Source organism: Dendrobium catenatum, unplaced genomic scaffold (genome assembly GCF_001605985.2).
Source record: "Dendrobium catenatum unplaced genomic scaffold, ASM160598v2 fragScaff_scaffold_133, whole genome shotgun sequence".
In the NCBI taxonomy this organism is placed as follows: domain Eukaryota; kingdom Viridiplantae; phylum Streptophyta; class Magnoliopsida; order Asparagales; family Orchidaceae; genus Dendrobium; species Dendrobium catenatum.
The window spans coordinates 13,152,635-13,176,023 of record NW_021318595.1 but is presented as its reverse complement, the minus strand read 5'-3'; the positions used below and the strand labels follow the sequence as shown (position 1 = coordinate 13,176,023).

General features: G+C 34.5%; 1 pseudogene; it reads right to left on the bottom strand.

The window, feature by feature from the left end:
* Positions 1 to 418: 418 nt before the first annotated feature.
* LOC110114875 lies at positions 419 to 14,969 on the bottom strand (annotated as a pseudogene).
* Between the last annotated feature and the right edge of the window lie 8,420 nt (positions 14,970 to 23,389).

Below are 23,389 nucleotides of genomic sequence, written 5' to 3'. Positions count from 1 at the left end.
AAACTGCTCTGCTAAGGAATAATATTTTTCATCTACAGATGGAGGGTCTCAGTATCCTTCTCTTCACCATGATGTATAATTAACAAGGCTTAATCATATAATTATTATTATTTTTCATAGTTGAAATACTCATATCAAGTGTGCTGTGATTAGCTGTTTTATGAGTGGAAATATACATAACTGAGGCATCACATTGTTGATAATTTTTTCAAAAATATGCCTCAAGCCTCTTTTTTTTTATATTTGAACAAAAAGTTTAACATAGTTGTTGTCAGATCCCACGCCATGGATGAGAAAAATGGAGAATATTTTTAATTAGTGGACAATCAAAATAAAACTTATCGAATAATCATAACATAAATTCAAAAGTTTATACAAAATGCATGTGTCAGAAGTAACGTAGTGAACTTCCCAGCAATGATCATCAAATATGAAGATGCATAATTTTAAATTATCATTCTGCTCATAAACTATGACTTAACAAACAAAGAATAATACAAAATTTTGATTGACACAATATCGATAAAATAATAGAAACCTCAACAGAAGGATGGAGAAAAAAAAATTGTATGGTGGCGCAAGGGTGCTGTAATTCAGTTGACATGACAAGATATAAAACCTCCTTAATTAGCTTTCAGACTTCAGAGCTATCAATACTTCCAAAAGCAAGCTCAAATATCTGACTGCAATCATCAACAAAATGGACATCAAGGCCTTCTTTCACATTATCAAAAAGCTCATTAAAGTCTCTTCTATTTGCGGCAGGGAATATGATTGTCTTTACCTCACCCCTCCTTGCAGCTATAGTCTTCTCGTTAACCTAATTCATTTATGGAAGATATCAATCAAAACTATAACAGAGAAAAAAATCATAATAAACAAAAATTATGAAGAAACTAGCAATAGTGTTTCTTACAAGCAAAAAGATAATAAATTGAAATTTTCTATGTTATCTTGTTGCTTGTAACATATTAACATAGAAAGCTTCAATTTATGAAAGATATTAACATAGAAAGCTTCAATTTATGAAAAATATTAACATAAAAAGCTTTAAATTATTATCTTGCTACTTGTAAGAAACACTCTTGTTAGTTTCTCCATTGTTTTTGTTTATTATAATTTTCTCCTCTGTTATAATTGTGATTGGTATCTTCCATAAATTAATTAGGTTAAGGAAAAGATTATAGCTGCAAGGAGGGGTGAGGTAAAGACAATCATATTCCCCGCCGCAAATAGAAGAGACTTTGATGAGTTTTTTTATAATGTGAAAGAAGGCCTTGATGTCCATTTTGTTGATGATTACAGTCAGATATTTGAGCTTGCTATTATATTTATTTTGTTTGTTCTAAATCATTTTCCTCTTATTTCTCAGCCTCCTTTCTTCTCCTTTATTGGCCTTGAAAGATATTAACATAGGAAGCTTCAATTTATTATCTATCTTGTTGTTTGTAAGAAACACTCTTGCTAAGGCAACTGTGAGTTTGGAAAAAAAGAGTTTTCTGGAACTTTCTCAAGCAAATTTGCTGGGGCAACTGTGTGGGCAATCTGGGCACTCTCTTTCATGACATCTCCAAGTTGACTTGTAAAATGAAGTGCACCTTTGTCTTCTCCTTGCTCAACTAGCTTGTTTCAATATATAATGTAGATCCGCCCAAGGCAGTCCATGCTAGCCCAATAACAACTCCTATCGGAGTTTAATCATAAATTCTATCAGCATGGAATACAGGTTTACCCACAAAATCAACCAAAATTGAAACATCAGTTACAACTTTATCATCCTCAGTATCACCACCAACTTTTTCTCCTATATCAATCACTTCATCTACCTGTCAAGAAAACAATTATTATTTACATTAAGACATCAACCACTAAATTCAAGAAGTACATAATCAATGCAATAAAAAAAAAATTTGGGTTACTAATCATCAATCCTTTCTAAGCTGTAAGTTAGTCAACAGCAATCAACACCAATATAAAAGGAACAGAGTTACAGGCAACCTAAAGAAAACAATGGTCCTCAATAAAAAATGCATTTCTTGTCTTATGTACATTAAACCCCATACATTTAAGGGATGAGTGGACAAAAAATCTTTTGGTGAAATGATGTATCCCATGCACTTTGTCAAAACGATTGTGCGGCACTGCACTTATTTGTGTCATTTAAGAAATATTCAATCATGAGGTGCATTGTTTGTTCATTTGGTGTATTGTTTATTCATGGGATATGTATAAGTTCCTTTTATTTTAATAATTAGCATATATGTCACTTAGAGCACTCATGCAACCGTGATGTACAATAAGTTTGACCATGTCATTTTGTTTGGAAACAATTCAAGGGAATGTGACGATGTGAGATGTATAGGAAATCGGTGTAACAATGGTTGACTTTGCATTCAGCCCGGGAATAATTTTTTATGTTATAAATAGGTGAACCCCTTTTGTTCATCTTTTCCCTGAGTTCAATTCTCCAAGCATGTTCATAAAGACTAAAAGTTTCAAGAGAAGGCAAAAGTTGAACAAATTAGGTGGGTGAATGAGATTACTGTCAAATAATTAGGAAGAAAAATAAGTCGCAAAAAAGAAATAAGTCCTAAAGTTGTGAACATATGCTTACACAAAATAAAGCTAAGACATTATGTATTCATGGGAATTAAAATAGATGAATTCAAAAAACCAAACCCAAATAATTAGGATAAGGCCAATGACGACGGTTGTTGCAAAATTGGTAAAATTGAACCTGAATGACCAATATATAGGCATCTCAAATAACTAAAGGTATATGCTATTACCATATATGTGTATTTAATATAAAAAAATGTTAGCGCTGACTATAAAGTATAAGTTTATATTTATGTGCCAATGAAAGCTTGGGTTTATGCATGCGCATCTAGATAATCATTTGTCCTAGATGTGTCATTCATATGTTTGGCAAGATTTTAGAGTATGTAGTAGTGTCTTTGCCCCATGTCAGCATTAGTATTTCATACTAATTCGTAAATTGATCTGTTTCCCACATTAGATAAGCTGTTGTGCCAAATTTTTTACTATTGCAAAAACAAAATAGAGATTGCTTTTCATTTTGGAGAAGTTGCAAATAGTAACTGTTCGAGTAGAGGATAGTCAGCGGATAGTCAGCACAGAGTGCGAGTCAACAGGAAAAGAGAGAATAGCAACAAAAAAATAACTACCATAGAAAACACAAGCAACAACAGAGGAAAAAAAAAATCAACAATAACTAGTAAGGCAATAGCGACAGTACGCAAACAAGGCAAAAGCAAAACCTGCTTTGGTTCTTGTAAAAGAGAATGCAACTATAGTTTCAATACTTTGGGAAAACCGAGAGATGACATCTAATCCACTAAAAAAACTCCATTAAAAACATAAAAGAATCCCCATTTATTATAACAAATTAGATATGTTCTATCTACAAAATAATTCCAGCTAAATCATCTTAATCCAGAAACAGATAAACTTTAATTTGGCAATCCAACTTATGGGACATTAATTTCTCACGTATGATGTTTGGTTAATAATACAATCGTGATTTTATACGCTTGATGATATCATATTCAATCTCAATAACGTGATCTACGAATCAATATCATCAGGAGTCTTGACCAAAAAATAGGACGATTGGATTTAACTGATTCAATCTTCTAATCCATCCATTAGTTGATGCCCAACTTATGAAGGATGCTTCTATATTAGTCTTCTAAGAAATGAATGGTCAGATTTAACATATCCTTCATGATATCATCACCAAATCACATAGATACTGAGCATGGAAACGGTAGGAAAAACTCATCTAGCAAGGTACAAATAAGTAAATAACTAAGATGCTTATTATTTAAAATGTAAATTATCACTAAACTATTAAAAGCATCAACATGATGTAAAGTCATAACCTCAACAAATTACACCCATAGACTATTCTAAGCATTAAAAATAAATGTATGAAGATATAGCTCCAAAGGATGTACAAATAATATCACGGGTACAATATGCAGACCACAAGAAATAACCACATCAAAATCTCAAGAAAAATGGCAATGGGAAGTCTTGTAGTTTGGTCAGGGGATAGATCAACTTCAAAATCTCAATAACAGCAGTTCTTGAAAAAATGATCTAGTGTTTAATGCTCTGTAAGTAAGAAAAACTAACCTTTGAGTTAATTTGTTCGCCAACTCTTGTAGTTTGGTCAGGGCATAGATCAACTTCTACAATTTCAACCTCCTCCCAAGTTTCACCAATTTGTTCAGGATTAGCTATATTTTTGGATTCTGCAGTAGCACCAGCATCAACATTTTCACTAGATGGATCATTATCTGATTTTTCAAAACTTAGAGAACCATCTACATCTTCAATAAGATCTTCTTTAGATGGTTCATTATATTGCTTAAGTTTACCAGGCTGAATGCTGGCAGCGGCAGATGTCTCAATTGAAATTGCCTTACGAACTAATTGTAGAGCTATCTGTCAAAATATCAGAGTAATAAGTAGAAAATGGATAACTATTGGGAGTGAAAAAATTATTTCTTACAACACGAGAACTTCATGATTTATATTGCAGATAGAAGTATAAGTTCATGTTATAGAAACTGGCTTAAGAAGAAAACTGATGGAACAAACTTAAGTAAAAAGTCATATATTTTAATAATATACTTATTTACTATCTTTTAACAAGCTAATTTGTGGAAGACATCATGACTTACAAGCGGTGGTTCTATAATATATTCAATAGCAAAGTGATTTTACAGATGATAATCATACTTGAGAGATGTGAACCAATTATTCCTAATAATCAAGTAATTACAATGACAAACAATTTCCTAAAATACCTTTTTAACTGCAGATCAATAAGGGAACTTCACAGAAGAATTAAAACAGATTAAATCATTATGCACAACTACATAGCCCCAAAGCTGAAAATCTGAAATTAACTGAGTGGAAAACAAACAAAATTGCCGTTAACAGACAAAATATCACTATGATTATGCAACCAAAGGAACGAAGTCCACGTATAGTTTTAAAATTATATTTCAAAGAACTCCCATGAAAAAATCTAGATTATTTGCTTGTTGTGATTATTAACAATAGCACAACCTGGATTGAAAAAAACTAATACAAATATGAAAGCATGAACAACCTTCAAAATTCATATATTCAAACCTTGCGGTATACATTCTCAATTTATTTCTGCAAATTACGCACACCAGCCTCTCGACAATAATTTTTTATAAGTTCAAGTAGAGCTGCAGCTATTACTTCCACCTAAATACTTTAATCTAATCAGATTTACTCGATAAGATATATTAAAAAAAAAAAAGAACAGTGGTTCATTTTGCATGGTCATTTCATAGAATGATGCAATAATTCTAATCACAAATCATCTCAGACATGACAGTATTACGGCATACTTGTTCAAGCTTGATATCACAAGCTTCACGAGTTGCCTTCTCCAGGTAATCCCTTGCAATATATATCTTTTCATCAGTTATATAACCAGCAATCGCAATTACTTTCACTCTATCCAAGAGAGGAGTCGGAATTGCCTCAATCACATTCGTTGTGCAAACAAAGAGCAACTGCACTTCAAGTAAGGAAATATAATTCTTCTAAATTCTAAAAGAAGTTTCCAAATATTTTCAAGACTTTCTATAGAAAATAAAAACAATCGACAATTCCATTAAAACAAATCCATTTGTGCAGACTATAGACCGTAGCATCAATTCTGGTCACAACCAAATTCTCTTTATCTAGTGTGATTTATTGTCAAAAACCTTAATTAACCATGTTTTATATTATATCAGCGATTAAAAAGGCGTTCGAGGCGGAAGCCTCGAGGCGGAGGTCGGGCGAACTGATTTTGTATTCATGTTATTTTATTATTGGTAGTACAAATAATTGTTATTTTTGTTATTTTTTTTCATTATTTAAAATTTTAAATTAATTTATTTTAATCGTTTTGAGGCTTACGCCTCGATCCGCCTCGCCTCGCCTCGCTTAGAAAAAACGCCTCGATTCCCGATTTCACCTTTTAAAACCTTGTATTATATCGCATTAAATAGCGAGCTAATTACACCACAAGGTCAAGATAGCAGGAATTGATGTGGATCGAACTTGAGGCAGGTCAACTCCTATTATGCCCCATCAAAATTTTGTAAGTTGCAATTGATGTAGGACATCTTCAATTTTGGGTTCTCCAAATGCATATGGTGGAAAAATAAAAAAATAGGATGCATTGATAGTAATTACAAAAAAAGAAATACTAAATGAACTCCGATTAGGAGTGCTGAAATTGTCAATTTATAAAGATCTGTTGCAATCTATTACATGATTTTATAAAGTTATCTTTCTACAATTAATTTTTAAAGATTCCCACAGGAAAGCCTACCAAGATTAAAAAGTATCATTTACCTAATCACCCAATCTGAATTCCATCTAACGTATGCTCACATTAGCAATGATTCATAATTGTCATTAAAAAAGATCAAATTTCTACAAATTACATGAATCATGAAATTTTTAAAAATAATTGATGCGATACAAAGCATCTAATGCAAATATTAAAATGTCCACATAATAACATGTCCTAATGCATATTCATAACTAATTCCAAGATGATGAGATGGTAAGGAAAAGTTGATGCCATCTTAGATGGCTAAAGTTGAGTGGAAAGGAAAAACAGGTGTTGGAAGTAGAGATGGGAATCCTCATCTACTGGCTTGTCAACAAACAATGGTAGTATGAATCAGTTTTCATCCTTCCTTGGTTAGCAAGTTCAAAATTCTAAATTAAAAAGGCATTCTCTGTGGATTGCTTAAAAAATACATTTCTAACCAGGCAATTTTTTTTTCAAATCTTTTTTCAAGAACACCATTGCAATTTAAATCTTCCATATTTCAGTAAGAATCAGAACCAAAGGTTGCTTAGAAAAATTAAAATTCAACTTGAGGTCTCAAGTGCTCCAAAGGAATAGAAGGTTCAACCTCTGTCCATGGGACAAGAAACTTACTTTTGAGAGATCGATAGGAACATCTAAATAGTGATCAAGGAAGTTCATATTTTGTTCAGGATCAAGAAGCTCCAACAGAGCACTTGCTGGATCACCAGCATGCCCTCTGCCTAACTGCAAAAATGGGAAATCTAAAATAACTTACAAAAACATAAATAATAATCAATAGAGGCATGGTTTCAAAAGAACAATGGTTCTAATGAATGACGATTAAATGTCAAAATAATTGTATAGGCTGTCACAATACCTTATCAATTTAGTCAATTCGAAAGAGGATTAGCTGTTCCAACACTTTTCAAGCATTGGACAACTTTTCCTGGCATTGCACCAATGTAGGTTCGACGATGGCCCTGAAAAAATTGAATCATTCAAATTAACTCCATTTAAATGGTTTCCTAAGTTGCAGAATAAAGCTATTAAGGTTCAACAATCACCAATGCAGGATAAAGACAGATATTTGTACCTTGATTTCAGCAACATCAGCCAAGCCTCCCACTAAAAACCTATAAAATTTGCGGTTCAGAGCACGTGCAACTGACATTACCCAATACTAGTTTTACCAACTCCAGGAGGACCGGAAAGACATGATTTTTCCTGTGCCCATTAAATGTAAATTAAAGCCATATCGATGTGCTCATAAATCTGGAGATTCTCCATAATAAGTACAATAATTCAGCACCAGAATACAGTAAATTTCGGCTGAGTTTTGAGTTGTGAGTGAAGATGCATCTAGCTCCCAATGCAGTGAGTGAAGATAAAGACAGAATACACCAAATATAGAGGCAAAGTGCCTTTAATGGTCAGTGAGTGAAGATGCATCTAGCTCCCAGATCATGATTGAAAGATGATTAGGTAAAGAATTTTATGTAGTATTTTGGTCAGATAATGAATCCATGTATGAATAGAGCAAGAAGGTGAGTTTTTAGCTCATGTCAATGTAGTGCGAACAATGTTGAAACCATTAGAGAACATCTTGTTCCAGATGAAGATTAGAATTTCATAAAGAGGGAAGCCAATATAGCTCAGATATGTCATAGTCAGAGCCAAGTGTGAGAGCATATCAATGGAGATTATTAGTTCAAAGAATACGACGACAAAAAGAAGGTGCTTAAAGAAGATTAGGAGTATTCTATGCTATGACAGTAACAGCATGTTGAAGAGAGAATTCGAAAAGGCTATAACTTACCTCAAATGTCTTCATGGTACAATTATATATGTATTTATATAGGTAAGAGAAGAGAATGATGAAAGAGAATATCCCAATAATGATGAAATATGATAATAATAAATTTTTGAAAATTTCTGCAATAAATAGTTAAACCATGTGATAATTTAAAAATGACAAAAAAACACAGTGAAAAAAGAGAGGCTAGTAATAGTTTATAAATCTAAACATAAGCATACTAAAAAATTTATAATCTCTAACACATACAAAAATATGTTGAAAGTTTTTTATTGAGTTAGATCAAAGTTAAACAAATAGCATATATTCATGAAACTAAGGAAGAACATCCTTGCTAACCATGTGAGGTTCCTCTCAATTTTCCAACAGCTATAACTTCCAGAATCCTTTCCTTCACATCAGATAAGCCATAATGGTCCTCATCTAAAATCTTTTGTGCATTATGAACGTCAAAGTTTTCATCGCTGCAATCAAAAGGAAAATTTATACTTATGTTACTTGGTACTCCGAAAAGGGAATTCATAAGATAATTGCATGAAGTTATTCAACAAAAGAAGAAACATTAAAATAAATTACATTAAGAAACTATATATAAATCACAGTAGTTGGATGAAACTAAATTTCCAGCACTATCAAGAGTGATAGCAAACAGTAGGAAGAGGGAGGAAGACTTCTGAAGAAAAGAATTCTGAAAGCGAAAAATGTAGGAAGAAAATGGAATAGTAAAAATTGGGTGACTCTATCACCTCAAGTTGATGAAGAGAGGCTGAGGCTAGCTTTATAAAATTAGATTCTCAACACCTTGACAACTAGTTCACAACTCCATATCTGGTCACATCTACAGTGTAAGATCTCCATAACTCCACAGATGCCAAGGAATATTTAAGGCTAGCAGTACTAACAAGTGGCCATGATTCTCATGACCTTCAGCGAACACATAACCTAGCCAATTTTACAGTGCAAGTATCTGAATTCTCCAATAGCAAGGAAAATAGTGTCGTTTTAGAAAAAAAAATCAGTAATCCAACGAATGCAATTAACTCAAAATTTCTTGGAAGGCACTCTAATTAATTAACTTATCTGCAAGCTTTACGTGGCATATAATTTAGATATCTACGCTTTCAAGGGGCAAATCAAGGCCCCAACTAAAAGCTGCGGCAAGGAAAAGATAGTCAGCTCTCCTCACAGTGATAACACAAAGGGCAAAATAATATGCATTCAAAGCAGTGACAAATAAAAGAGTTATTGCAGGTATTGTCAACTTTTCAAGACCATGATATACAAATTGTTTGTACATGCATATAATCACGATACATCACAAGGAGAGATTATAATATTGGCTCATGAAAAAAGGCACGTCAGCATAAATCCCGTTTTGCAGACATAGGATTTCATTTCTCTCAAGTCATATTGTAATTAACCAAATTTTTCTTGAGGGTAATGCCAGGGTTTAGTTAGATCTGAGTCCTTACTTTCCATGAGCACAAACACTCATAGTTAATTACATCTCTTAACACGTATGAGAGAACCCTCGATTAAGGATGAATAATTTTAAATATTTAAGTCTCAATTGTGGGAAAAAATGGAGATAAACCCTATCAAGATTCCATGGTTCCGTCATCCTGGGTATACAAAAAGTTTCAGTCTACCAACATTAATAATCATTGACTATAGTGTCTAGAGAATTTGATTAGTAGTCATGAGTTACCTCCTCTTATGGATCCTAAGTAGACTGAGATGGTCACATGTGAATTTTAGTTTTATTGGGTTTTGGGGTTTATAAATTCCTTTAGAAGTTATCCAAATATTTGAATTAAAGTGGGTCTTACGACTTCTTTTGGAAGTAGCCCGTTGGTTTGAATTTGGGTTGGGGCTTATGACTTTCATTGAAAATATCTCAAAAATCAGGTCTTATGACTTCGATTAGTAGTAGCATATTGGTGGGTCTTACAACCTAGCCTCATTAACTAAGCTACTCATTAATTTTGAATTTGGTTAACAAGTTTTAAGACTCCCTTAGAAGTTGTCAGTAGGTTTAATTGGAGCGGAACTTACGACTCTGCTAATGAGTTACGCAAAGATGGGTCTTACAACCTAGCTCTACAACAAGGTTGTCCAAAGATTTAATTATTTGGGTAGGTCTTACAACTTCCTTTTAAAAGTTTTCTAAAAGTGGGTTTTACCAAATCATGTAGATTAAGATGATCGTTAATTTCTGTTTAAGGGTTTGATATTTCATTTAAAATTTTCTCAAATAATAAGTCTCACGAGTCCCACTAGAAATTGTCTAGTTATTGGATAGGACGGGTCTTATTACTTCACTTTTAAAGTAGTCCAATGGTGGGTCTTACAACCTAACCTAATAAGCTAAGATACCAAGAGATTAAATTGTTTGTTTGTTTGAATGGATAGCAATTATTTGTTAACTTGACACAAAACAATAGTTTTTAGTTGTTTACTAGCTCGACATTTACTAGTCAATAGTTATTATTGTAATATTGTGTGACACAAGTGATTTTTACTACAGTGGCTTTTTTTCTTCCTGCTTGGCAGTTTCTTTTCTGTTATAGTAGTTTCTTTTCCTTGCATTGTAGTTTATTCTTTTTATTTAACAATTATTAATTATTATGGTGCTAATCATTTTCTGTTCTTTGATTTGCTGGTGCTTGGAGTTTTATACCTGCAGGAGCCTTACAAGAAGCACTAGAGAATATAGAGTTTGTGTTAAAGTTATGTTTAGTGTTTGAGAATTGGTTATGTAAAGTGTGTTGAGTTTTGAGTTGTGAGTTTGAATTGAATTGATAAAGTTGCGTTGTGTGTGTTTTATTTGATGTTGATTAGAGTAAATATTTTTATTATGTATTTTATTTCATTAAATTCGTTAGTTGGGTTTTAAGTTTTAAATTATATTATTATTTCAAATTGATTATTAGAATTTTTAAAATAAGTTAGTTAATGGTTGTTTAGATGAATTTTTGATTTGTTAATAGTTAAATGTTTAATTAATTAAAATTCAATTTTATTTAAACATTTGTTACTTAATTAAATTATTAGATTTACTTTTAAATTGAATGATTAATTTTAAACTGCTCAATTTATTAAATTTCAAATTTGTTTTAAAGTTTGATTAATTAATTAAATAAATAGATTTAGATTTATTTGAAATTGGCTTAATTAATTAAATTAAATTCCCGTTAAAGTGAAGTTTAATTTTAAAAAATTTTAAAGTCAAATTTAAATGTTATGTTTTGAAGTTAAATTTAATATTAAAGTTAAAGTTATATTCACTTTACAGTTTAATTAAATAATTACATTTAAATATTATGCTTTGAAAAAATTAATTAATTTGATAATCATATTTAATCTTTCTTTTAAATTATTTAATTAAAGTTGAATTTGTTCAGTTAATTAATTGTATTTTACATTTAATGAATTTTAATTAATTGAATTAGTTATTTTAATTATTATAGTTATGACGTTGCTCTCTAATGACTCCAAAGGTAATTCGGTAATTTTCCAGAAAATTTTCGGAAGCCTCTCGACGTCCCCTCCCTGCAAGGGGAGGTAGGGATAGCACTTGCCATTGTTTCTTCCTGCCCGGATCATAAATTAACGACGCTGGGTCTTCAAATTTAAAATTCATCTCACCAGGATCAAAGATTCAACTTCACGAGGTCATTAAATTTAAACCAGCCCACCTGGATTAAAAATCAATGGTGTAGGACCTTTGAAAATTAAAAATCATCCGCCCGAATTAAAAATCACAGCATGAGTCTTTGAATTGAAAATTATTCCAACCAAATAAAAGATCGATAGCTCGGGTTTTGAGTGAATATATGTTGCTTTGCAATCTCCAAAGAAAAAAAATTTAATTACATGGCCATTTATTTAGTTTCTTTAGTCAATACTATCAATTGGAGCAATTGTGTATGCATAAAGCAAGGGCATACAATTGATTTTACTCTTTTTTTAGATTAAAGCAACTGATGACAAGACAATACATTATCTAGTATTAAATAATATGCCTGAATAATCTGAGGCAATTAGCATATAGCAAATAGGTGGAGAGCTCGCACAGGTTTTCACATACACAAGGTCGGATGTACGATTTTTGTAAGAGAGTCACACACACGAAGAGGAAAAAATTGATTGCCTAAAGCACTATTATACATGGGTTGAGGTCGGGAAAGCCTGAGTCGTGCAAATGCAGAGGAGGTGTAGGTTGGATTGTGGGTTGCGGTGATTTCACTCAGGAAAATCGGAGGTGTGCGAAGGCAGGGCAGCGTGCAGATTGGGCCGTGCGGGCGGAGGCGGACGGCGGATTGGTAGGTTGATTGAAGCCGGCAGGGATTCTATAGATGAAGACAGGCCGGAAAAGTAGGTTGGGTCGAGTTGTGGCGTCAAACGAAAGAGCAGGTGGGGCAGGAGATTGTGGAAGAAGAACAAGAAACTGATAGGGTTAAAAATTGAAATAAGCATGTCATCTTTCTTTCCGTTTCCTGTATTTTTATATCAATTGAATAGTCGATTGAGAGTGTTGTTTCCTGAAGAGATGCGACAATCACTTTCTATCTCCTCTCCTATATATATACACATGGTCAACACATAAATTAAGATAAATAAATATTCCTTACTAGCAAACAACAGTAAAATAAAACTATACCATTCCAGAAATAAACAACTCTTAGGCATCAACAAAAAGAAGCATCTCTTATAACTTGGCAATTTTAGGGTCAAAAGAAAATTGAAAAGCCTGAGGTCAGTTAGTATTCCTAATGTTGTCATTTTCCGCAACTTCGTTTGAATTACTAGATATGCTGAAAGAAAATAAAATCTCTTTGAACTGCTAGATACTTTGAAATTAAGTGTTTCTAAGTAGAACCTGCAGTCTCCCCAGGGTAAAGCAGTAAGCCAGTCAAGATAATTACGAGTAACATTAAACTCGCTAGAGCTGGCTTCCAACAGCTGCTGCTTTGCAAGTTCTTCTTCAATAACCTTCAATACATGAGGAGGGCATCTATCCTTTTTTGATTCAATCCTTTCTCTAAACTTTGCTGCAAAAAGAAATAAAAAATATTGAAATAGATTATTTCAGTAATCTGGAAACACATCATGCTTACAGAATGGATTTCACACACTGCATTAGGCCAAAATAAGAACTCACCAGAAAGTGCTATTTTGTCATCAGTTTCCAGACCAAGCTCCTGGATCAATGGAATAAAGTCATAAACATGAAAATAATTATTACATCAACAAGACAAGTTTAAAACAAGTTGCTTCCCCAGCATCCCATTGATAAGCCAAAACCTCTTTTGGCTCTTTTTCCCAGAAGAAATTATGAAGATATGTACATGCCAGGATGGGACAGGCATTGTTCAAGAAGGCAAACAAATTTGATCTAAACAGTATACTTTGACAACTCTACATTTGAAAAAATACAGCCGCTTCCCACATGAAATGAAATAAGCACCTACCTTCTTAATTGCTTTTAGTTGCTCATTTAGAAGATAGCGTCTCTGCTCATCAGATATTTTTTCCTCAATAGCTTTAGCAATTAATTCCTAGCATAAAAAATAAACAGTACAAAACACCGTGGAGGCTGGAGAGGCTAAGGGAGGTGCCGGGCTGGAGCAAGAGGGGAGAAAACTGTGGAGAGGGCTGGGTTAGGCCGGCGGTGGGTGGAGGGGAATGCCGTGGATGGTAGGGAAAAGAGAAGGGAGAAGGGAGAAACAACTAAAGAGAACACCTCCTCAAGAACTCATTAAGAGATCTTGGGATTTCACTCAAGAACTCACTAAGAGAACTTTAGAACTCACAAAGAGATCTCATGGAGAAAGAAAATATCATATTCATCATTAGCCCAAAATACAAGAAACTTAGCCTATAAATAGGCTTCGTGAGAAATAAAATGCGCAATGACTAAAATGCCCTTTGGGCTACAACAACACCTGACTCACCCCTAGGGGTAAAAAGGGAAAAGCAGAAATATAAATTAAACTAGTACATAAATAACAAAAATAAAATAAAATCCATATCATAGCCGTTGATCTTCAGATGTCTTCATTAGGTAGGGATCTAGATGAGTCCATGTCACCTCATAAAAAAATGAGGTCAATAGTACATAAAAGTTATCCTTCAGTAATTTAATGACCTGATCATTATTAGAAACATTATTAACTGACATTGTGAACACTTTATTCTATAAACCCTATTCATATAGTGTGTCAACAATCTCTGAAGCTCTGTGAGGTGAAGATAAGTGATGGAAACTTACCAAACCCTTTTACAACTTCCAATTATAGTCTATATAATATGTTGTCACAGCCATATAATAAATTCATTAATTTTTCGACTTCCATATATATATGGCAAAATTGATTTTTCTTATATTATTTAGTACATTATGTAGCTTTTTTTCTCTTTTTTGTATACTAACATGACATCACTGCGAGCTATTGTTTTTGAATATTTCAAAAAATAAGGTGATATTGGCTTAAGAACAAGATTAAAATCAAATTCTTGTTGACCTACGACCACCATTCGGACCCAACTGTCGACCCCACTATCAAACACAACTACTCCCCACAATCTCCTCAACAACACACAAAAAACTTCCTCATATAGTAAAAAGAGGCATTCGACACATACCGGGCATAGGAATTGGACGATTCGACATCTCCCTGCCTCGTGCGATTGTCCAAGGACTTTCCGACTAACGAACTCACCAATTGTCGAACCTGTGCAGTCAATCAACTCACATGACTCCACCATCGTGCCCTAATTAGACGTATGATATGGCTGCCTTAGCCGACCATTGATCCAGCTCCAATCGCATCCTCTGCAACCGACGTCAAAGCCAACTTCCGCACCCACTCGCCGGCCCAACTCAAGCAGCTTATATCTCATTGGCCAGATCCTGCGCTTTGTTGTCGGCCCATTTATATCTCTTGCTGTCGTGCCTAGACCGCGAACGACTTGCAAACCCAACCCATGCCCTAACGGCCTTCCGTCTGCCGCTCCCTTTCTGTAATATATATATATATATATATATATATATATAATATAAAAGATAGAATTTTCAAATAGATATCACAAAAGGAGAAAACATGAAGGAAGTCCTGGGGTTGATATGATCCCCCGAAGCCCTTGGCTGTTGATTTAATATGGCCGAGTAGATCGAAGACTTGAAGCCCAATTCAGGGACCAAAAAAAATGTTCTGAAGCCCTCGGTCGTAGATTATCTTTTCGGCTGGGTAGATTGGAAAGATCAAGTGTCATCCCTAACCTCCACTAGCAGGGAGGGGGCGTTGGAAGGTTGCCGAATTTTCAAGAAAAACAAAATGTACGTGTTGACCATCAGTCATAAGAACAAAAAAACAGCCAGGAAATCGAATAAAAATCCAACTAATCCCAGAAATCCTGCGTACCTGACACTTCAGTGACGACGTTGCTAGACTCGCGTCCCTTCCCAAAAAAGCTGTCCAAATTGCGTGCCAGCTAGATGCTTTTCTCGTCATTAAATACCGAACAGACGAAGCCTCGGGTTTTCTTACTCTCTGACCTCCAACTCCTCTGAAATCCCCAACCTATCTCCCTCACAACCTTCCACCTCTTTCTCATCTGACGCCCCCATCCAATCCTTTTGGCCATAGAGAAATAGAGAGAGAGAGAGAGATAGAGAGAGAGCGAGAAAGGTTGAAGCCCCTACCTCACGCCGACCCCATAGCTCCCATCCGACGCCTTCTCTGACCCTATCTCCCCTTCCTCCTGCCAAACCGAACCCAGAGGTCCTCCGACCTCAACTCTTCCGACCTAGATCCCATCACAAGCCTCCCGATCCAATCCCTCTTAACCCGCCAACCCCATTAGTGTAACCTAATCTAACTCCATTTCACGTGTGAGCCAAACCGACCCATCGAAATTCATTTTAAAACCCAAACCAGCCACCATTCAACTTAACCTAAAATCCAAACAATAGGTAATACTACTGTCATTTTGTCATTCTTGTGATTAGTGATTAATTAGTTACTGTTATAATTGATAATTTAGTTTATCAATAATTATAACTATAATAATAATAGTTATGTTATTATTATTAGTTATAATAATAATAACTATTATTATCAATTATAATAATAAAAAATTATTATTATAATTATAATTATAGTTATAATTATAATTATAATAATAACTTTGTATGCATCTTTTCTCATTACTGCCACCCCTACGCAAAGGTATAAACTTCTAACTCAAAAATCCCGCTCTCGAGGATTGCGACGAGCTGGCAAACCCCCTACGCGCTCACGTAGCGCAATAGGGAGGGAAACCGGTGTGGCGCTCGCAACAAGGCGGGTAATCCTCGTAGTGCTCGTATAGCACGAGAGGGATGAAAAATAAGTACCTCCAAACGCTCACGTAGTGCAGGGAAAGAAATTGTGCTATTTTAAATAAGTATCCAAAAACCCTTAAACACACTTGTAGCGAGCAGGGATTAAAAAAAAGCAACTGCGGTGTTATTTGACACCTACCTGAAGCGCTCAAGTAGCAACGAGGGGAAGGTTGCCTCTTAGTTTTTCCCCTAAACAGGGAAGACGCCGGGAGACTGCCGAAATTCAGACCGAAATACACAAGGACTTGAACAAAAATGAACTTGGACTTGAGCTCAACAAGATTATTTAGGACTTGAACTTCTACTCAAACTCGGACTAGAACTTGAACTCAAGGAAATTTGAATGATATCAAATTGAAAATGTGATACATGATATGATATTTAAAATGAGATCATGATTGGTGAGCTAATATGTCCAAACCAAATGCAAGAAAGCATATACAAGACTTGCAATGAATATAGAGCCTACAAACATCATTCACTAAAAAATTATAATGAAGAATCATGCAATCAAATGCAAGTTAGTGATCAAATGAAGTAGTTGCAGATTTTCAACATGACATGCTTCCAATCGATGGCAACAAATGTGATCTACCCACCAATGAAAGATGATCATCTCAATTTGAATGAAGAGGCTAATGAATGTGATATCAAACTTATTATGCATATTACAATCCATCTTTGAGAATAAAGAATTTGTGAGTACAACTTGTTTGTGAGCGACAAAAGATGGTGAAATAGTTGGTTTGATTGTGAAAGTCACGAGATGGGGGCTTTTTAAACTACAATGACTGACTTGTAACATTGAATGCAATTCAACCCAAAGCAATAATTAAGGGGCATCTTAATAAATATAGTGAGCCACATACAAGCTATAATACAAGGCTCTCAACTGGTACTAGAACTATGCCGGCTGAAATGCAAATCTCCAATCGATAGTGGTACTAATGTTGTGTTGCATGTTAGGAACAAGTTGTCAATGTAATGAAGAATTGTGTTACACATGGAATGACATTTGGAGGTAGCAACAAGAGGTGTACAAACGACATGTGTTCAAAAGATAGATATTTTGCAAGCAACGACGAAAACCCCTTTGTATAAAAGGCAATATAAGTGGCGATCATCTACTTACAAGCAAGTGTAATTGTCCCCTCATGGGTAACAACAGTGGGCGACCTATAAATATGAAATCTCCCAGTGACTGTCATCGACTGTCTTGCAAACAAATCGTAATCCTTATGAACGTTGAAGAAAAGGCAAGCAAATGCAACCACTCATCAAGTAGAAGTATTTAATGATACTGCAAGAGACATGTCCCACATTCAGTATGTCAGTCGCAGCCAAAATAATTCAAGATGCAGTAAAAGTAGCAATGTGATGCGTCTAGATATATTCAAGTGAATATTAACACACTGCATCGCGACCACAGAAATTAAAGATCCATTTTTGACAAATGTGCTGTTAAAGATCAATGCTTAATTAATCTAAGTTCACAACTACAAACAGAAAAGTACTCCCGCACATGCACCGTAATTTGTATGCACATAGGTACACAAAAGGGGTATACAATCAAGCACCCGCATGGGCCCCGCCAAACATGTTATAAGTACACACGTGACGTCAAGGGATATTGCGCGGGTCAATAAGCGAATTCAAGTTCGAACCCGATTCTTCTATGCGGATCAATAGGAGTCGACAGGGTTCGCACCATTAAACAAATATACGGTTATTGCGACCGGTATATTTGTCTTAATACATTCATATTAAGCCTTCGAGGTCTACAACAATACGAATTCACTAATAAAGACACGAAGCCTACGAAACCCGGCCCCCTATTGATAAGTTGATATGGTCGATAAGATTTAATCAAATGGAAATAACTCCAAACACCCCGATGATAGTCGTGTTGAATGAAAGTCTTAACCGAAGGGGTTCACTAATAATTTAAAATGCTATCCCAAAATTAAAAAAATTAAAAAAATCAAAAAAAATATTTAAAATTGAAATAAATCCATCAACACTCAAAGCAAAATTCATCCATCTTCCGCAACAGTTTGTCGGGGTGGGCAAATTGAAATGTACTTCGGCTCATAAATAGCTAATGCCTAGTCGAAAATATCACTAGGATCCATTCTCAAACAATCTACTACCAATAAGGACGTGGTACGTGTCCTCTAACCGACGATTTTGCCACCAAAAGGCACCGCAGGATAAACGATTATGACCCGGGACCCTTTGAACCGAGTGATTTTGCCGCCAAATGGCACCACGAAATACCAGTTATGGGCAGAGCCAATACGCGTCTTAGTAGCATCAAATCCTTGAGATATGAATCAATAGGATATGATCGATAGGGCACAAAGCCCTCTGTTAGCTAAGGTGAATTCAAATTTATCCCCTTAGACAAACATCCAACCCAAGCCTACAAGGTACCCTTGGACGGAGCAACCCATGGCTGGCGACAATGATGCTTTTGTAAAGTTGGGTCGACTACTTCCTCTGACTAAGTAGATCAGGGACCACGATGGCCCGGGACAACGGAACCATGGGATCTTGATCGGGCCCATCATCCATTCCCCCATCATCCGATTTAAGTGCAAGGTGGTGAAATTTTCTATTTTAAATATCAAACCATGAACTTCCAACATCCAAACCCTTAAAATTCCTAATTCTCAATCCCTATGTTGCTACTATATGCCAGATAACATGTATCTATACGTATCTGATTGACGACTAGCCTTAATCGAAGAACTCTCGTGATCGGGACGGGTAATTAACTATAGGGGCTTGCGCCTATAGGAAACCAGAACTAAAATCATAAAGTCCTCGCAAAATGAGAGCAAACAATGAAGAGGCATGGCTTGGAAGTTCCGTCCAAGTGTGACTTCAGGTATAGCAAGCAAGGCGGGAGATTTGGTTTCGTTTGCAGGAGAAGACCTGGTCGGGGCAGTTTGCCCACCAGAGATCAAAGGAAGTCGCGCCTACATGAGATCGAAGGAAACCATAGTTAGTTCCGGCGTTGGGGTTAAGATTCTGGAGAGGAATACAACATGGGGTGTGAATTAAAGGCTATTCGACGTTGGGCTTGCGAACAAGAACCGGGAGACGAACAAGGTCAACATGGGCTTTTTTTTTTATTACCCATATATTTATTCAAATAATAGAAAGCATATCTCCTCAAATCATCAAGCTCGAGGACACAACCTCTGCCCTGTATTTAACAACTTCATGATAATTTCATAACACTTTTTAATGGGATCTGTAATTTGGTTGAACCAAACTAAGCTCACATCAGTAGCTCTATTCACAACCAATTCCAACGCTGTTTGCATGTAAAACAACTAGTTTCACTGGCTAATGATTCTGTGATCATGAAAATGGTCAGTTTCTAAAATGGCCTCATCTTCTTCTTTTTTTCCTTTTAAATCATAGTATAAATAAATTCTAAACACCACATCATGCTTTGATGCTGGATAAATCAAAGCATTATGACATTCATGTGTTGTAATGAAAGTCATAGGGTCTTCTTTCTCTACTAAAGGACTGCAGTGTCCACGGCATTTGAAATTGAAGTGAATCTATCCTGCTTCGACTCCTGCATGTGGAAAAATTTAAACTGCTCTGCTAAGGAATAATATTTTTCATCTACAGATGGAGGGTCTCAGTATCCTTCTCTTCACCATGATGTATAATTAACAAGGCTTAATCATAATATTATTTTTTTTCATAGTTGAAATACACATATAAAGTGTGCTGTGATTAGCTGTTTTATCATTGGAAATATACATAACTAAGGCATCACATTGTTGACAATTTCTTCAAAAATATGCCTCAAGCCTCTCTTTTTTATATTTGAACAAAAATTTAACAAAGTTGTTGTCGGATCCCACGTCCTAGATGAGAAAGTGGAGAATAGTTATAATTAGTCGACAACCAGCATAAAACTTTCGAATAATCATAACATAAATCCGAAAATTTATACAAAATGTATGTGTCAGAAGCAACGTAGTGAACCCAGCAATGATCATCAAATATGAAGATACATAATTTTAAATTATCATTCTGCTCATAAACTAGGACTTAACAAACAAAGAATAATACAAAATTTTGATTGAGACAATATTGATAAAATAATAGAAACCTCAATAGAAGGATAGAGAGAAAAAATTTGTATGGTGGCGCAAGGGTGTTGTAATTCAGTACAACATGCAAAGATATGAAACCTCCCTAACTAGCTTTCAGAGCTATCAATACTTCCAAAAGCAAGCTCAAATATCTGACTGCAATCATCAACAAAATGGACATCAAGGCATTCTTTCACATTATCAAAAAGCTCATTAAAGTCTCTTCTATTTGCAGCGGGGAATATGAATGTCTTTACCTCACCCCTCCTTGCAGCTATAGTCTTCTCCTTAACCTAATTCATTTATGGAAGATACCAATCACAACTATAACAGAGGAAAAAATCATAATAAACATAAACCATTGAGAAACTAGCAAGAGTGTTTCTTAGAAGCAACAAGATAATAAATTGAAGCTTTCTATGTTAATAACTTTCAAGGCCAATGAAGGAGAAGAAAGGAGGCTGAGAAATAAGAGGAAAATGACTTGAAATAAAAAAAATAAATGTAATAGCAAGCATATTAGATGCTGTATTTTTATCATCAATATTGAAAGAATGCATTGACAATTCAAATGTTAAATCAACGGATGTGAAGACATTATAATCAACTAAAGCTCAAGTTCATGTTGCGGAGTATTATTTAGATTACAATAAAATTAAATAAAAATCGATAACCTATCAAACAACCATAAGTACATCTATTAAAGAGGCTTATGGAGCTTATAATGCCCCATTCAGAGAAATTGTTTAGGAGTTATAGCTAGTCACCCTTAACTATATCAATATACATGAAAAGGGGGACTTCAATATCCATAATTAAATTTATCAAATATAGCATTTCAAACTCCGTAGCATTACTGTGCTCACAAACAACAAATTGACATGATAAAATCTATAAGTTTGTGAACTAGCCAATAATTTTGATAGTTAAATTTATAAAATCATGGCATGAGAAAAAAAAATAATTCATCAGAAACTATCAAAAGAAGAAAACTAAAAAACTGAAAACATACCCCACCAATTGGAAGAATCCGTCCAGTCAATGTAACTTCATCAGTCATAGCTAAATCCTTTCTTACTAGCCTCTTTATTATAAGGGAGAGCAATGATGTGATCATGGTGCATCCATCACTCGACCTATCCTTGGGAGTTGCACCAGCACGTACATGCAAATTGAGCTTTGACTTATAATATTAAGTGCACATTTGTCTTCTCCTTCCAACTTACCAGTTCATAAAAGATTGCTGATCAATAACCCAAATTTTCTTATTATGTTGATTATGTACTTTGTAAATTGAGCAGTTAATGTCTTCAAATTTGGTTGATTTTGTGGGTAAAACAGTATTCCATGCTGATAAAATTTATGATCAAACTCCGATGGGAGTTATTATGGGGCTAGCATGGACTGCTTTAGGCGGATCTACATTATATATTGAAATAATGCTAGTTGAACAAGGAGAAGGCAAAGGTGCACTTTATATTATAGGTCAAAGCTCCATTTGCATGTACATACTGGTGTAACGCCCAAGGATGGGTTAACTAATGGCTGCACCATGATCACATCATTACTCTCTCTTGCAATAAAGAGGCCAGTAAGAAAGGATCTAGCCATGACTAGTGAAATTACATTGACTGGACGGATTCTTCCAATTGGTGGGGTCTGTTTCAAATTTTTAGTTCCTTTCATGTGATAGTTTCTAATGAATTACCTTTTTTCCCTCATGCCTTGAGATTATAAATTTAACTATCAATATTGTTGGCTAATTCACAAAATTACAGACTTTATCTTGTCAATTTGTTGTTTATGAGCAGAGTAATGCTATGGAGTCTGAAATGCTTTATTTGATAAATTTAATTATGGATATTAAAGTCTCCATTTTCATGTATGTTGGTATAGTTAAGGGTGACTAGCTACAACATCCTAGACAATTTCTCTGAATGGGACATTATAAGCTCCATAAGCCTCTTTAATAGATGTTTTTATGGATGTTTGATAGGTTATCAATTTTTATTTAATTTTATTGTAATCTAAATAATACATCACAACTTGAACTTGAATTTTAGTTGATTATAATATGTCCACATCCGTTGATTAACATTTGAATTCTCCAAGCATTCTTTTAATATTGATTATAAAAATCCAGCATATAATGTGCTTGTTATTACATTTATTATTTTTTTCCAAGCCATTTTCCTCTTATTTCTCATCCTCCTTTCTTCTCCTTTATTGGCCATGAAAGATATTAACATAGAAAGTTTCAATTTATTATCTTGTTACTTGTAAGAACACTCTTACTAGTTTCTCCATAATTTTTATATATTATGATTTTCTCCTCTGTTATAGTTGTGATTGGTATCTTGCATAAATGAATTAGGTTAAGGAAAAGATTATAGCTGCAAGGAGGGGTGAGGTAAAGACAATCATATTCCCCGCCGCAAATAGAAGAGACTTTGATGAGCTTTCTGATAGATCAACTTCTACAATTTCAACCTTGTAGTTTGGTCAGGGGATAGATCAACTTCTACAATTTCAACCTCCTCCCAAGTTTCACCAATTTGTTCAGGATTAGCAATATTTTTGGATTCTGAAGTAGAAGCAGCATCAACATAGCATCAACATTTTCACTAGATGGATCATTATCTGATTTTTCAAAGCTTAGAGAACCATCTACATCTTCA